This window comes from Xiphias gladius, chromosome 22 (genome assembly GCF_016859285.1).
Source record: "Xiphias gladius isolate SHS-SW01 ecotype Sanya breed wild chromosome 22, ASM1685928v1, whole genome shotgun sequence".
Taxonomy (NCBI): Eukaryota; Metazoa; Chordata; class Actinopteri; order Istiophoriformes; family Xiphiidae; genus Xiphias; species Xiphias gladius.
In genome coordinates this window covers 3,649,172-3,664,175 of record NC_053421.1, presented here as the reverse complement: position 1 = coordinate 3,664,175, position 15,004 = coordinate 3,649,172, and the positions used below count along the sequence as shown (strand labels likewise).

Here is a 15,004-nt window from a genome sequence, read left to right as displayed (position 1 = left end):
GAAAGAGTGGGAAAAAATGGAGCAGTGAAGACAGTCTGCTGCTGGCAGAAAGAAGATGAAAGCGAAAATATACAGTGCATTCAGAAAGTATGCAGAATCCACTTTTTCACATTTTGTTATATTGCAGCCTCACGCTAAAATCATCTAAATTCATTTTTTCCCTCAACCTACACTCAATACCCGGAATGACAAGCAAAAAAAGAAGATTAGAAAAGTTTGCAAAATATTAAAAAGGAAATCTGAAATATCATAGATTCCCCTTTATCCCCGTACAGATAAAGGGGAATGTAGAACCTTTTTGGTAAATTTAAGGGAAATAGATGCATAGATAGTGGATGCAAGCAAATCAATGCAAGCTTTTATTGTTGTCATTTTCATCCCCAAGAATGGTGGAGAAATAGGAGTGTCTTATCTGATCTAAGGTGCATTTATAGATAATCTCTGTACTGTAGCCATCTAAGACCCTAAAAGGCTATGCTTAACCAACTCAAGAGATCTCTGGAGCTCCCTTGAGTTTACAACCATTTTTGAGTTCAAAGATGTTAAAAAGCTTTTACTCTTATGTTTTTAAGTGGGGGTAAAAGTCATTTTTATGTTACCAAAATTTAACTTTTGGCAGTTTGACATATACCAGTGCAGATCTCCTCTCCTCCTACTGTTGTCCTTCATTTTCCTCCACTCACTCCGTATGGTCTCCTTTTCACTACTTTTCTTTTTCCTTTTTCTCATGTTATACTGTATAGGACCCTTCTGAGAGTTTGAATTAGCCACATACTGCTCCAGAAATCTCTTTGACAAGAACCCAGCATGTCACCCTGTGATTATCCTTTCACGATTATGGCAACCAGGGCTTAATGTTTCTCTGGAAATAGCTGCTATTCGAAATTTCCACAAATATCTTCAGCTCAGTTCAGCTGTAATAATAATCCTAACCATAACCATGGAGGGTTCAATGGCACATATTCTGTTTTTCTTTGTAGACATTTTTTTATGCAATTAAATTCACCTCAAGGCAAAGAAAGTGTTGTTTTGATGAAGGAGAGAGAGAACCGATTAGTCCTTCACAGACACCCTTGTATTGACTTAACAATGGACTCAATTCCACACAGCGCAGAATATCAGTCAGTGACAATACCGTTTCATGAGGCTGTTGGCAGCCTGCAAATCCTCCAGTCAAATGAAGGCCAGATGCATTACAGTATTCTTGAAAATTGACTTGAGCTCCCCAAATCCACTGCACAAACAGCACATTACCAAAGTAAATTGCTTGCTTGCATTTAGAGACAAATAGACAAATGCAACTGTATAAGTTACATCTAACATTTGATCAATCTCAGTAAAATTACTAGTAGACAGATATACTGTATACATATATGCACTCAGATATCAGTTTATTGGGAACACCTAGCTAAAAGTAATACAGTCTAAGGGTTGAATATCAGGACAAGTAGGAGGAGTGGCAGATCTATTCAAAAATGGAATCTACCAGTCATATTTATAGACACATTGGCCAAGGATCAGGTCTGGTTCCAGCTTTGTATAGTTCCAGGCATCAAGTTTGGTGAGGTTTATGTACCATCCTCTGACTCCACCATCTTCTCTGCTGTAGCATTTGCAGAACTTCAGGCCAAGACCAAAGATTGTACTTATGGCTATGTGGTGGTTAGGGATATGAATTCTAGATATGGCAACAAGGTTAACAAATCTAGTTAAATATGACCATGGAATGGTTTACAGTCATATCAATAAAAGAACAAAGTAACAATAGATAATCATCACACAAATCCCTGCTCAGGTGTGTCACAAATTTTAATCCGATTAAAGATACTACTCTCCCTTCTAATCATGCGCCCGTGCCTGTTGACCTTTGCAACCTGGCACATCTTTTTGCAAGACACCTGTACTGTCTCAACAGATAAATGTAGATTTATTTGCCTCCAGGCTTGCTATCCCTAAAGTGCTGAACCTCAACCCCAGTGAAAATTCTGATGTTATAGCAAAACCTTTTTCTGATATGTTGTATGATTACGCAGTCCAAAGCCAATTAGTGCTGACTGCAGCCTCAAGCATTGATTTGCCTTCAGGCTCAGAAACACTCCCACTTCAACGGCAACATATAATGGACTGAAAAGATGCAAAAGCTTGGTGGTTGGCTACTGACTGGAAAGGGAATTTAACCATATTTCAGATCATTACAGTATGAGACAGCATTCTAAATTTTATGTGGAGCAGTTGTGTAATCCACATTTAAAAAAAATATATACATATATACATACATATGTATACACACATATATATACATATACATACATACATACAAATATATACATACATAAATACATACATATAAATATATACATACATATATATATATAAATATATACATACAGAAAGAAAGAATATTAAATTATATATTGCATATACAGCTGGGTACATAAGTATTTGGACAGTGACACAATTTTTGCAATTTTGCAGCTGTGCACCACCAGAATGGATCTGAAAGCCATCAAGATGCGATGGTAGTGTAGACATTCAGCTTTAATTCATACTCTTCTCTTCCAATCATTCTCGCACAAGTTTCTACTTGTTTCATGTGTCCAAAGAACCTTGTTCAAGGACTGGGCAGGCTTTTTTGATGTTTTCTGGCAAAGTCTCATCTGGCCTTTCTGTTCCTGAGTATTACCAGTGGTTTGCACCTCATGGTAAACCTTCTGTATTTACATTCATGGAGGCGTCTCTTGATTGCAGACTTTGTCAATGATACTCCTACCTCCTCGAGTGTCCTGGACCTGGCCAGATCTTGTAAAGGGTTTTTCTTCACCAAGGAAAGAATTCTACTATCATCGACTTTAGTTGTCTTCCATGGTCTTCCAGGGCTTTTGGCGTTGCTGAGCTCACCAGTGCATTCCTTCTCTTTAAGAATTTATCAAAATTGTTGATTTGGCCACTGCTACAGTTCTGGCATAAGTCTGACAGGTTTGTTTTGTTTTTTCAGCATGATGGCCTCCTTCATTTTTCGACGCCTCTTTGGACCAAATATTAAGAGGTTCCCATGAACAGCTACCAAATGCAAATTCAACAATTGGAATCAACTCCAGACCCTTTATCTGCTTAATTTGTCATGAAATAACGAGGGAACAGTCAACAACTGGCCATGAAACTGAGTTATTCAAATGTCCAGTTACTTTTGAGCCTCTGAAAATGAGTGACTATGTTTAAAAATGGCTGTAAAATGGTTAATGCAATATTTTTGTGATACCGCTTAAATTAAAGCTGAAAGTTTACAGTTCAATCACATCTTGATCGTTTCGTTTCAAATCCATTGTGCTGGTGTACAGAGGCCAAATTTTAAAAAAATTGTGTCACTGTCCAAATACTTATCTATCTAAAGGTATAGACTTCTCTAAAGCGTATAATCATGCATGTCAAGAGGTAAAATGCTTCAAATTTGGAAAAGTATGGGCTGTGTAACTTCAGACCCTGATGTCAATGTACAAAGTCACAAGTATTATTATATATTGTTATTGGCTGGAGTGCTACAACGGGGCAGTCCTATAAACGCAAATGTCTGTTGCTGACTGATTGACTGACTGAGTGAGGTGTTACACCATTGGTCGGCCAGACGGGTGTAGGAGTTTCCCCATTGGCCGTTGCTTTTTCAAAATGAAAAGCACCTTTGTAACTACATTTACCAACTTTTCAGACTGCTTTAGCAACGAACGACAAATTGACTTTTTGGACAAACCTTAGCTAATTTCCACAGAGGATAGTTGCCAGCATTGCCTTGTGAGCACGAGGTCAGGCTTTACCTCTGTAGGCACACCGCTCTATATGTCTCATCCAACTGACCACACAGCAGCTGACAGACATGAATGAGCTTCTAACTTTCTCTCTGAGTGATCATTTTACAAGTAAATATACCCACACAGCTGTTGTCTTTAGCTTATGTATGTGTGATTTTGTTAGATAACGCTGCTGTTATAAAAACTGTTATAACTTTAGCAGAGCAGCAGCTTGGAAAATGCTTAGAAGTGACTGCTGGTTAACATGTAGTCTAAATGGGCCACATTTCAGTCACTATTTCATACTTGATCCATTGTCTGACAACAGAAACAGAAAAACATGAGAACAGCTTTATTGGGAATTCGGCTGTATTACATTTGTGTGTATGTGAGCACAGAGAGTAGGAGAGAAGCAAACAGATAAAGGGCTGAAACCAGCTGACACCAGGCAGAATGCAAATACAAAGTGATGATGTCACGAATATGATATAATTAGCGTGTTACGTCATCTAGTGACATTTAGTGACTTTTCAAGCAGGCTTCATCAATTGCCCACTGAAAGTAGTTGACGGTTGTTCCACAACCGTTTTCAAGTACATCCTAAATTTCAATCACTGACCATACACGGTCTAGCCTTATACTAGGTTTTGACCTAGTCTTATTAGTATATTGGGATCAACCAGGATACACCATAGTAATGTCCACAATAAGCATGTGACAAGGTTCTCCTACCTCATGTTTTCTCTTGGTGCTGGCGCTTTGTAGACATACTATTAAGAATGCTTAGATGAGTATGTAGAGAAGATGATTTAAAGTGGCTTCATGTTTTAATGTTAATGGATGACACCGTCATTGTGGCAACATCAAGAGAAAAATATACTGAAAAACCTGAATACATTGAAGCATATTGTAGTTCTAAACGAGAACAAAAGTAGAGTAATGGTAATTATGAGCTGTGATAAAGATCAGCAGCAAACTGACTTTGGTTTCTTAACAGTTACATTTATCTTGGCATATTTACAATATCTTGGATGGATGTGCCTTGATCTCAATGAAACTACATGTAGAGGACAAAGCAAAACACTTTGATACCTAACATTGTCAATTTATGATGCCCAATTTTGTAGTAGACCCTATATTGAAGATCATTTCAGAATTACATTTACAAGGTTACGCCTTTGGTAACACAGGTTGCATATTGAATTAGGATGTTAGCCATACACCACCTGAACAATGTCTGTCCACATATGGCACTAGAATAGAGAATGAAAAATGTACTTTTATCTCAAACTCATAAGATCCAAATAAAGTTTGCCTCAAATGATCTTAATCAGAGTTATGCACAGTTAAGGGAGTCTTAGTTACAGTATGTTGCATACTTACCTAATAAAGCGACCATGCCGTTGGGTTGTATTGTAATAGTATATTGTTTGGACCTAAAGTTTTTATTTGATCATGTAAATTTAACATATGTGTTGTCATATTTAAGTTAGTAAAATAACTACCTTATTAGGAAATGCTTAACAGAAAGCAAAACGGTAGGTCTTTAGTGACAGGATTTTCTAGCCAGGAGTGCTGCTCATGCCAGCTCTGCATTGAGCTCCTTTGCTGCTCAGGGAATTCTTGCTTGGCTAACATCTATCACAGCACTGCCAGGCGTGAGTAGCACCGCAGGAGCCCCCGTGGCATTTCAAAGGTGGTCTCCCCTTCATTGCTCCTGCTCTACAATGTCATCTTCTCACTCACTTTCTTGCAATGCCTGCCTCCATTGCCTCACTTTGACCGTTATCTGGTATCTCTTGCTGAGGTCGTTTGACAGGGAAGCTATGCATTACTATCACAGTGCTATGCACCAAAGCAACAAAATTATGTAACAGTAGATTATAGCGAATACATCTGGCATGACATGAGAAACAGGACCTTGCTCAGGTGATCTTAGCACAGAGAAGGTTGCTGTGGCAATGACAGGCACGGTTGGAGAATGAAAGAAAACAAACAGGATTTTGTACATCAAAGTAAGGTAATTTCTTGATGGGCTACAGTGGGCCTATGATAGCCTTATCAAGTCACATCCTAACACTTCCTATGTATGTGGAGACACACTATGTTCAGACACTGAAATCAGCCCTAAAAAGGCCCATAGCAGTCTAAGTCAAATGACTACTTTTCAGTGGATGTTAGTAGCAGGTTAATGCTAGGATATCATAAGGCTAGTGTGACCCCATACACTGTATACCCTATACATTCTGTATCACTTCAAATTCCAACCACATCTATTTCCTCTCTGCTACCTTGGCCACTCACCTACCTACACATATAATCTTCGTATGGGCAAGAGAACCGTAAGTTGGTTCATTTTCCACTCCCTTAAGCACTTATAATGCTGGAATTGGTCATTGGGAGAACAATATTGTTTTCAAAGTGAGTTATATTCACAGCTGGTAAAAGCTAATAGACCCATGGGTGTGCATTTCAATGTTTTAACACTTGAAGTGCAGAAAATAATTTACTACGTCTTGATAGCATCACTACTGACTGACACATCGAGGATAGTGAAATACAGTACATACCAGTGTATCTCTGGGGGGGAAAAAAACAGTTCAAAACTATTATAATACTGCCTTCCCATGTAAAATTTTTATTCTAGTATAAAGAACAGTGTTGTGGGGAGGATTTCTTCCTAGTTTAATCCAGTTTCATACATTTTTATATATTCTATAGGTCTGGTATAAATAGGAAACAGTATTCATTTTGTGGGAAAATTGAGATATTTTCTGTTTCTGGAGTTTGGTTTCACAGCGATAGCTGCAGGGAGAAATGCCAGTTGTCTAATTGGCAGTAGTCTTGTTTATGCAGATGGAGACTCATTGTGACAACTGATGCATGACAGTTTCTACATGAAACATTAATCTAAAATAAATTCAGTCTTCAGTCACTCATGTCAAAAAATTTGTTACAGGAGTAGTGTGCACATCTGAGGGTCAAATAATATGTTTAAATTCATATTTTTATGATTGACAGCTACTGTAAATTCTGCCTAGTTGCACAAGTTCAGCACTTTAGATATGAAGAAAAAAAACAAACATCATTTAGACAACATAAAACACATGCTCAAAATACAGTTTAGTAGTTACACACTGGCAGAGGTGGCAGTTACAAGCTGTGTTTTATTTTTTGTCAATACAAAGCAATTTTATCATTGAGATAGTTTGCCTATTTGACCTTTATGAAAAAAGTTTTTGATAGAAAAAAAAAATCTATCATCCATTCACTGATATCATACACAGGACTTCAGTACACTGATGAAACAGATCATTTTCAGCCTTGAATGATTTTGCAGTTGCGCCAACTGTCAAGTAAAGTATAGGGTGACACTTGCATAGAAAATACACACAGTATCAAAGTTGCTAAATGAACACAATCTCAGCTTGACCTGCAAGCAGGTACAGTATACCAGGCAGCAATCACTCTGTAAAATTTAGAGCCAAAGGCGTGGCAATTCGGCTACAAGAAGGCCAAGACCATCAGTAAAAAGTAGATAGACCACAGGGGCAGTGGATTTCCTGTCTGTGTGAAAGCTCTTCTAGATAAAATAATTTTAAACCTCATTCAGGAGTGTTTAAGAGTTTCCTAGTTCAGGAGCTGTTCTTTGCAAAACTACTTGTTGTCGATAAGAAAAACTAAGGCTTGGAGAGAAAAAAAAAAAAAAAAACCCCATTGTTGAAACAGGAAAGGGTGATGAAACAGCTATATTTTTGCCCTAAGGACCCGAGAAACCCTGGATTCACTGCATGTCAGCTGGTTTTGGTATTGTGATTAATAGCAAATTTGTTCAATTTTATGCAAACAAACAAAGAAATGCCAATGCTGGGGAAAAAAAAAAAAAAAAAAAAAAAAAACTATTACCAGATGTTTCACCTCATGTGAGTATTTAGGAGCATGTTAATTGTATTTTGACATTGTCCTTAGCTCATGAAATTTCATGAGAGAAGGTGATCAATACCACTTGTGCTCTATTGGAAACCTGTTAAACTGAAAGAGTTATCACCACATTTCAAATTGTAAAGGCTCTAGACTAAGCCTGTTAGGCCGGTATAAAGCTACACCATATCCTGTTAGGGCCGTTTCAATAAGGACAGGCTCCTTATAAAAAAAAGGAACCTGTCCTTATATGGATATGTAACTAGCCTAATTTATTAACTTGATCAATTTAGCCCTGAATGAAATAAGTTTCTGATAAGCTATTTCATACTAGCCCAATTTAGGGAATTTGAGGTGCTCATAGAGTCATTATGAACCCATATGGGACCTGGATTTTCCTTCTCATGAGCCCACACAATTACTCCATGCCTCTGATTTAGCCATTATTATGGACATGCTAGGAAGGGACACATGTAAACTGGAGAATTCAGGTTTTATTGAGCTTTCGGTATTTTGTCATGGACCAAAGTATAGCACAGACTGAAATTCTGACCTGAAAATGGGGCTGGATGAAAGGTTAAAGGAACACCAAAGTCGGCTGGGGATCATGAGGATGAATGTCTATGCAAAATGTAGCAATCCATTCAATAGCTGCGAGATATTTACATCTGGTGGATTTACCCACTAACCACTAGTGCCATCCCAAGAGCTGCTTGTGTGGCTAAAACTTTGTGGCCTGCAAATTTAATGCAAGTGGACACTTCAATAAAAGGGGCCCATAGCAGCCCTATGTATTGGTCACCATACAAAATGGAGCATTTGGAATGCTTGCGTTTCTATGGTGAAGTTCAGTGGTATTTTATTCCTTGGAAATTCTGATTTAATTAACTACTCAGACATTGCTTTGAGTGTGCGCTCTGTAAGAATCCCAGCCAGTATTAGGTGTTGGTGCTCCAGCATGCAGTTGATAGTGTAACTGCTTTCTCTGTGTAAGGTGATGGATTATGTCTTACCTGCAACACGCCAAAGAAAGCAGTTGTGGCCATTGATGGATGAAGTTTCTGTGCGGTGGTGTCTGGCTGCTCACTGGCTTAAATCAATCTGTTCCTTTAGTCAAAACAATCATCTAAAAATGCAAACAGTTTTTTCCTGAGCAGTATATTGCTATTAAATGCAGAAGCATTCTGGGTAAATATGTTAGATAAAAATTCAAAAAGATAAGCATGAACAAAACATCTAATATCAGGCTTTTTGTCATAGCTGTAAATCAGATGAAATTCTGTTTTTCCCCCCTATGGCCATCCATCAAGATCTTTGTTTAAATTGGGCAGCAACAAAAAAAAAAAAAAAAAAAAAAAAAAAATGCATTACAAGACGGTCATCGTGGCCTCAGTTTTTCTGGTTTTGGCTTTTTGTTTTTTTCCTGGTAGTTTGGGGTTCCAGTCATGTTACAATTTGCATTTGAAAGTACACATGGCATGTGATGCGTTTTCAATCTTTTAAACAAAATATTATTGTCAGATTAGGGTGACACACAGTTCAATTACACATTTGACTGAGCCCATGCAAGGGACACCGCTGGATCTGTACGGATATTAATGATTAAATGTTAACGGCTACCAACAGTTGTTCTCACCTTTATTATATTCTGCATCACACTGTAACAGAAGGGAAAAAAGTTGTCATAAAATTAGCCTGTAATTACAGTAAGCACAAGTTTGGCATATCATGTTTTCAACTTGTACTGCTAATGGGAACTAAATGAAAAACACATGTTGACTGTAGCTATTTACAGTTAAGTTCATTAGTGCATGTTTTTTTTAATCCATGGCGATCTGAGCGCACACATTACTGTGTACTGTACCATAAAGTGCGAGCACATGCAGCACACAGCTTTTTCTCTCTGTTGTATGTAAGCAAGCACTGAACGTCAGTTAACCGACGGTTATATATTTGTTTTGATATTTAACAGTACATTCTTTGGAACAGCATTCTGAAGGAAACATCTCCTACATGATCGGCCATGATCAGGCATTATGTAACTGGTTTATTATACACAGTCATACATCTAGTATCATAGTGTACATATCAGACACAAAATCATGTGATGGAGCCAAAAAATTGCAGTACTCACCTACGGAGCTGCTGCTTGTGCCCAACTCACTTTTTTGGGAGCAGAATAAATCGTTTTATGTTTGCTATAAATTTGGCAGTCACTGATTCCAATCCTCATTCCAATTATTATTAAATTAACATTAAGTTTTAAACAAGGTACACTATCTTATTACCTCTGCCAAGGAGGTTATGTTTTCACCCATGTCTGTTTGTCGGTTTGTTTGTTTGTCTGTTAATTTGTCAGCAGGATTACACAAAAAACGTTCTGAACTGAATCGCATCAAAACTTGCTGGAGGGATGGGGCATGAGAAGGTAGAACCCATTGAATTTTTGGGTATTTCCATTTTTTCCTCTGAAGTCTAGTGTATGTTGTTTGACATTGGGCTTGGCAGAGGTCTGCACTCTGCTCAGTGCATTTTCTAGTGTTCTTTATACTGCGGGGTAATATAATTATTAATGGTGGACTGAGTTGTACCACTTCAATACTGCCATATTATGACATACCTGAGGGGAGGATGTTCAAGTTTTTACCTGCAGGCTTGCGGAGGGTCCAAAGAGAAATATTAATAATGCTGGTGAGGCCATGCTTTTTCACAAAGGTCAAATTAGGATTTCCTGCTGACAAATAAACCAACATCAAACAGCAAAACTAATCATTACATCATGATTGGTTGAAGGTGCCAGGTATGCGACCATGCAAACAGTTATTCTGATGGAAAGGTTAAATGAGCAGACAGGACGACATTAGGCTGTTGCTGCTTTGACTCCTCATTGCAGGAGAGCCAACAAGAGCACAAAGCGGGGTTCTGGTCGGCTGCCTAATATCCTGCTGTACATTGTTGGGTATAGCACCAAGATAGCAATTCCACAAACACTGAATAAAAGTCTCTCAAAACGTATTAAAAAGTCCTCAGCAACAGCTGGAATACATAAAATTATAATCCTTTAAAGTAAGTAAGACATTAACAAAAATATGAGCACATCTTTTGTGTGCCTGACAGATTCATGAGCATTTTCTGATCCTCCACTTCTAACCGGGTAATGATTTCTGTACTTGTGCCTCTACTTCTGAGAGAAGAAGAGGTCATGTAGCCATCTAATGAGCTTAGGCAGTGAAAGTTTATCCAAGTTCAGTGAATTGCCATTTACATTAATAAGGACGTCTAGGCTTATCTCTGCTTTTCTGTTATTCTTCAGTTTACTGTAGATAACAATATGCTTTTAAAACAAGGTTGATGTGTCCACTATTAAACTCAGACAAATATGAAGTAATTTTACTTTGCCCCCAGCACCTCAGAAACACATGATCTAATGATAAAGTTGCTTTAGATGGCACTGCCCTGGCCACCACCGTCAGGAATCTGAGTTCTCTTTGATCAGGATATGTCCTTTAACTCCCACATAAAAAGAACTTCAAGGACTGCCTTTTGCCACCTACGTGGCAAAAATCTTTAAATACTCTCCAGCTGATCCAGAATGCTGCAGCGCGAGTACTGACATGAACTAGGAGAAGAGATCACATTTTTCCTGTGTTAGCTTCTCTGCATTGGCTCCCTGTAAAATCCAGAATAGAATTTAAAATCCTCCTCCTCACCTGCAAAGCCATTAATGGTCAGGCACCATCGTGTCTTGAAGAGCTCACAGTACCATATTACCCCAGTAGAACACTGCCCCCCCAGAACTCAGGCTTGCTTTTGGTTCCTAGAGTCTCCAAAAGTAGAATAGGAGGTAGAGCCTTCAGTTATCAGGCTCCTCCACAGAGGATTGCCAGTGACTTCTCATCTGTAAGTATTTTTTTCCTCACTGTAAATTCCACATTCAAGGTTTTCTTTTAATGATATCCCGAATATTTCTCAACAGAAAAACACAGGATTATCACTGATAATTTTACTATACAATGGATAAACAAACAATCAGATAAACACACGCACCCTGATGGCTAGCATGGACTACTGAGGCTACCTGTGACTGCACCTGCTTAACTTGGCAGTTATTGTTCATTAGTTTGAAAATCCCAGTGGCTGCTTTGGCCCTCTGGTCCAGGTTTGTAGATCCTGATGACTATTTGTCAATGTTAATGTAAATACATTAACTACAGTTCAAAGATCAATAGGCACAGGGGTGAATATTAACTTTAAATCTATCTGAAAAAGTGGTCTTGGCATTCATTGCCTTAGTCATCATGTATTGTAGTATCCACAGCCTTCGGCTAGACAAAGCTTTTTTTCTCTTGAACAGTACTGAGGATATCATAAAAGAAAACCGTGAATGTGGAATTTACAGTAGGGAAAAAAATACTTACGGACAGTGAGTCCGCTCATTGAATCCTTTATTTGGTCAGAGAATTGTCATGCCTCAACTCTCCAATGGGAATGTCAAGCCTCAAAGCTTTCAGTATTCCAATATCTGGAACCTATGGATAAACCATTTACCACACAATAGTTTCATTATGTAACTCTCCCTAAAATTACAAGTATTTTTACATTCTGTTAAAATAAAATATATTAAATGCTGAGTTAGAGTTGTTGGTAGACATTTTGAACTGCGACAGATGGGTTTCATGCCTGCCTGAATCCATTCAAAGATCCCAAAATGTCAGGACCCAAGTGCAGACATATACATAAAGGCAAAGACGGTACTAATACACAAAGAAGGTACTATAATAAATGAACAAAAAAACTGGCTTACAAGCAGATGGGTAGATGCACTGGCAAGCAGAAACAGGAAGCCAAAACCAAATAATCCAATAAGAGGGAATCAGGAATACAGGAACACAGAAAGACACTCGGAAGACTCGGAACACGCACAGGAAACAAAACAGGCAAACTGACAAAGAATAAGGGAAATACAGTTACTTAAATACACAAGGGAGGCAAGGGTAATAGGGAACAGGTGAAACTAATTGGGAGGAGGTAGGCAATCACACAGGTGGGAAAAACAAAAAACATAAAAAAAAAACCCACAGAGACAGGAAGTAAAACAACCAAACACACAACAGGTAAGAAGTAACAAAACAAAACAATAAGCACAGGATCCATAAGAAGTCAATCATGGGGCAGATCAAGACACCATCACCATTACTTTCAGAAATAGGGTAAATGTTAACATTTAATCAAACAACTATATGTAATGTGAGAGGTGTCACATGTAGTCAGAAACCCACAGAGAATTATCACCATCTCAGCAGTTGACCTCAGCTCAATGGAGCGTTTTTGCCTCTTTTTGTTCATTCCCACTGCTCTCATCAACCTTGTTTTTAGCAGCAGCAGGCAGCTGTGTTCAGTAAAAAAGTTCTCGTAAAACCACCATACTCTGAACCTGTCCAGGGCCAAACAGCAAACAGACAGTTAGAGACTAGCTGGTAAAGATAGTGGAGTATTTATCAGCTAAAGTGTCACAGTTCATTCATGCTTTCATTAATTCTCTGCCTGCCTTTTAAATATAACTCACTCTCCTGTCATTTCAGACCCTGCCAGATCCTCCTGTCCTGCCACAATTCACCTCTTCTTTCTGGAGAAAATTTTGCAGCCTCCTGGGAGAATCTGTCAGCCTCTCCACTGGGTTCCACCTCCAGACCAATGGCCAGATGGAGCGATTCAACCAGGAGCTAGAGACTGTGTTATGCTGTCTCTCCTCCCAGAGCCCGTCCTCCTAGTCCAAGAAACTCCTATGGGAGTACACACTCTTCCATGTTCCTCAATTTGCCTTTCCCCATTCCAGGGAACCTACAGTTACCAGCCTTTTTCCAGACCAGGAGAAAGAGGTCACTGTGCCCTCCGTTGAAGCCTTTAGCTGCCGCTGCTGTTGAACTTGGATTAAGGCCTCGTCATCCTTCGCTCATCGGCCCGCTAATTGAGGAATGAAAACATCCACCATGTTCCTGCACCCCGCTACTTCCTGGGGCAAAAAGTGGGACCTGCCTCTTAGAGTGGAATCACGAAAGCTAGCTCCTCACTTTGCTGGTCCTTTTCCAGTCTCCAAAGTCATTAACCCCATCAGCATTTTGCTTCTGTCTCCTGAGGACAGTGATGATCCATCCCACATTGCATGTCTCCTGCATCAAGCCTGTGATGGAAAGCACTCTTGTTCCCACTTCCAAGCCCCCTCCACACGCCCGCCTCATTGATAGAGAGCCTGCCTACACAACCAGACATCCCCTGAGATTGCGCCATCATGGTAGGGGTCTTCAGTGTGTGGTAGATTGGGGGGGTTATGGACCAGAGGAGCATTCCCATCCTCAGCGTGGGCCACCCCTGATCGTGTTTTGGTAGCGGACTTACAATGCGACCATCCTAAGCAAGCTGGAGGGGCATTGAGGGTCGTCCCTCGGTGGTGGGATTCTGTCACTGCTCATTTATGCTTTCATTCGTTCTCTGCCTTTTCCATATTACTGACTGTCCTGTCATTTCAGACCCTGCCACACCCTCCTGCCCTGCAGTTACCCTGGCTTTACCCACTTCCAGCCACCTAACTCTTCCACATCCACTTACTCACCTGTTCCCAATTCTCTTATCAGCTGTTAGTATTTATACTGGCCCATTTCTACTCATTCCCTGCCATATTGTCCATTGTGCTTCCCACAGCATAGCTTCTTGCCTGTTTTGTCTTTTCTTTTAATTTTTTTTTGGACTGTTTTTGACCACCTGCCTGTTTCCAGATTGCTCCTTTTGCCTTTTGTCTGGTTTATTGGCCTACCTCTTACCGAACACCGCCCATGCCCTGACTTTGTCTATTGCCTTCCAAGCCTTAATAAAGGTGAACGTTTTGGAATTTTTACGAGTGTCTCTGAGTCGTGCTATTGAGTCCTCATAAACCTGAGCTGTGACACTAAAGTACCAGATATTTTTCTCAGGAGCTGGTGGAGACCAAACCAGAGCTAAGAAGAGAGTGATTATTGGACTTGCATTGAATCTATGCTTACATTGTTCTGTTTCTGCTGGATTTGTAAATTTAAAATTGTTTGCTAACATGTTAGCCATAACAGCTTTGTAAGGTAATAATATTTTAGGGCTGTCTCAGTCAGCTTGTTTTGCAGTGCTCCTACCCTCTAGTGGTCAAATGTTAATTGATTGCAGCTAAAGAGCCATTTCTTGTGTAGGAGAGATCTCCCACCACTTTTGGCTGTGAAAGATGTAAGTTTTCTTTTATTTCATTCAGTCTCATATAAACAATTTCACATTAATTC

At 39.3% G+C, this 15,004-nt stretch overlaps 1 long non-coding RNA gene across 2 annotated transcripts in view; it reads right to left on the bottom strand.

The window, feature by feature from the left end:
* The window catches only part of LOC120784391, a 28,986-nt gene extending 16,264 nt beyond the window's left edge, over positions 1-12,722 (bottom strand). The window contains exons 1-4 of one of the 2 annotated variants that reach the window (XR_005706429.1): positions 12,508-12,722; positions 9,340-9,361; positions 8,717-8,829; positions 6,878-7,131 (exon numbers count right to left, since the gene is read on the bottom strand). This is a non-coding gene — a long non-coding RNA (uncharacterized LOC120784391). Of the gene's footprint in view, positions 1-6,877; positions 7,132-8,716; positions 8,830-9,339; positions 9,362-12,507 lie in introns of those variants that run through there. The other variant, XR_005706430.1, reaches the window with a different exon arrangement.
* Between the last annotated feature and the right edge of the window lie 2,282 nt (positions 12,723-15,004).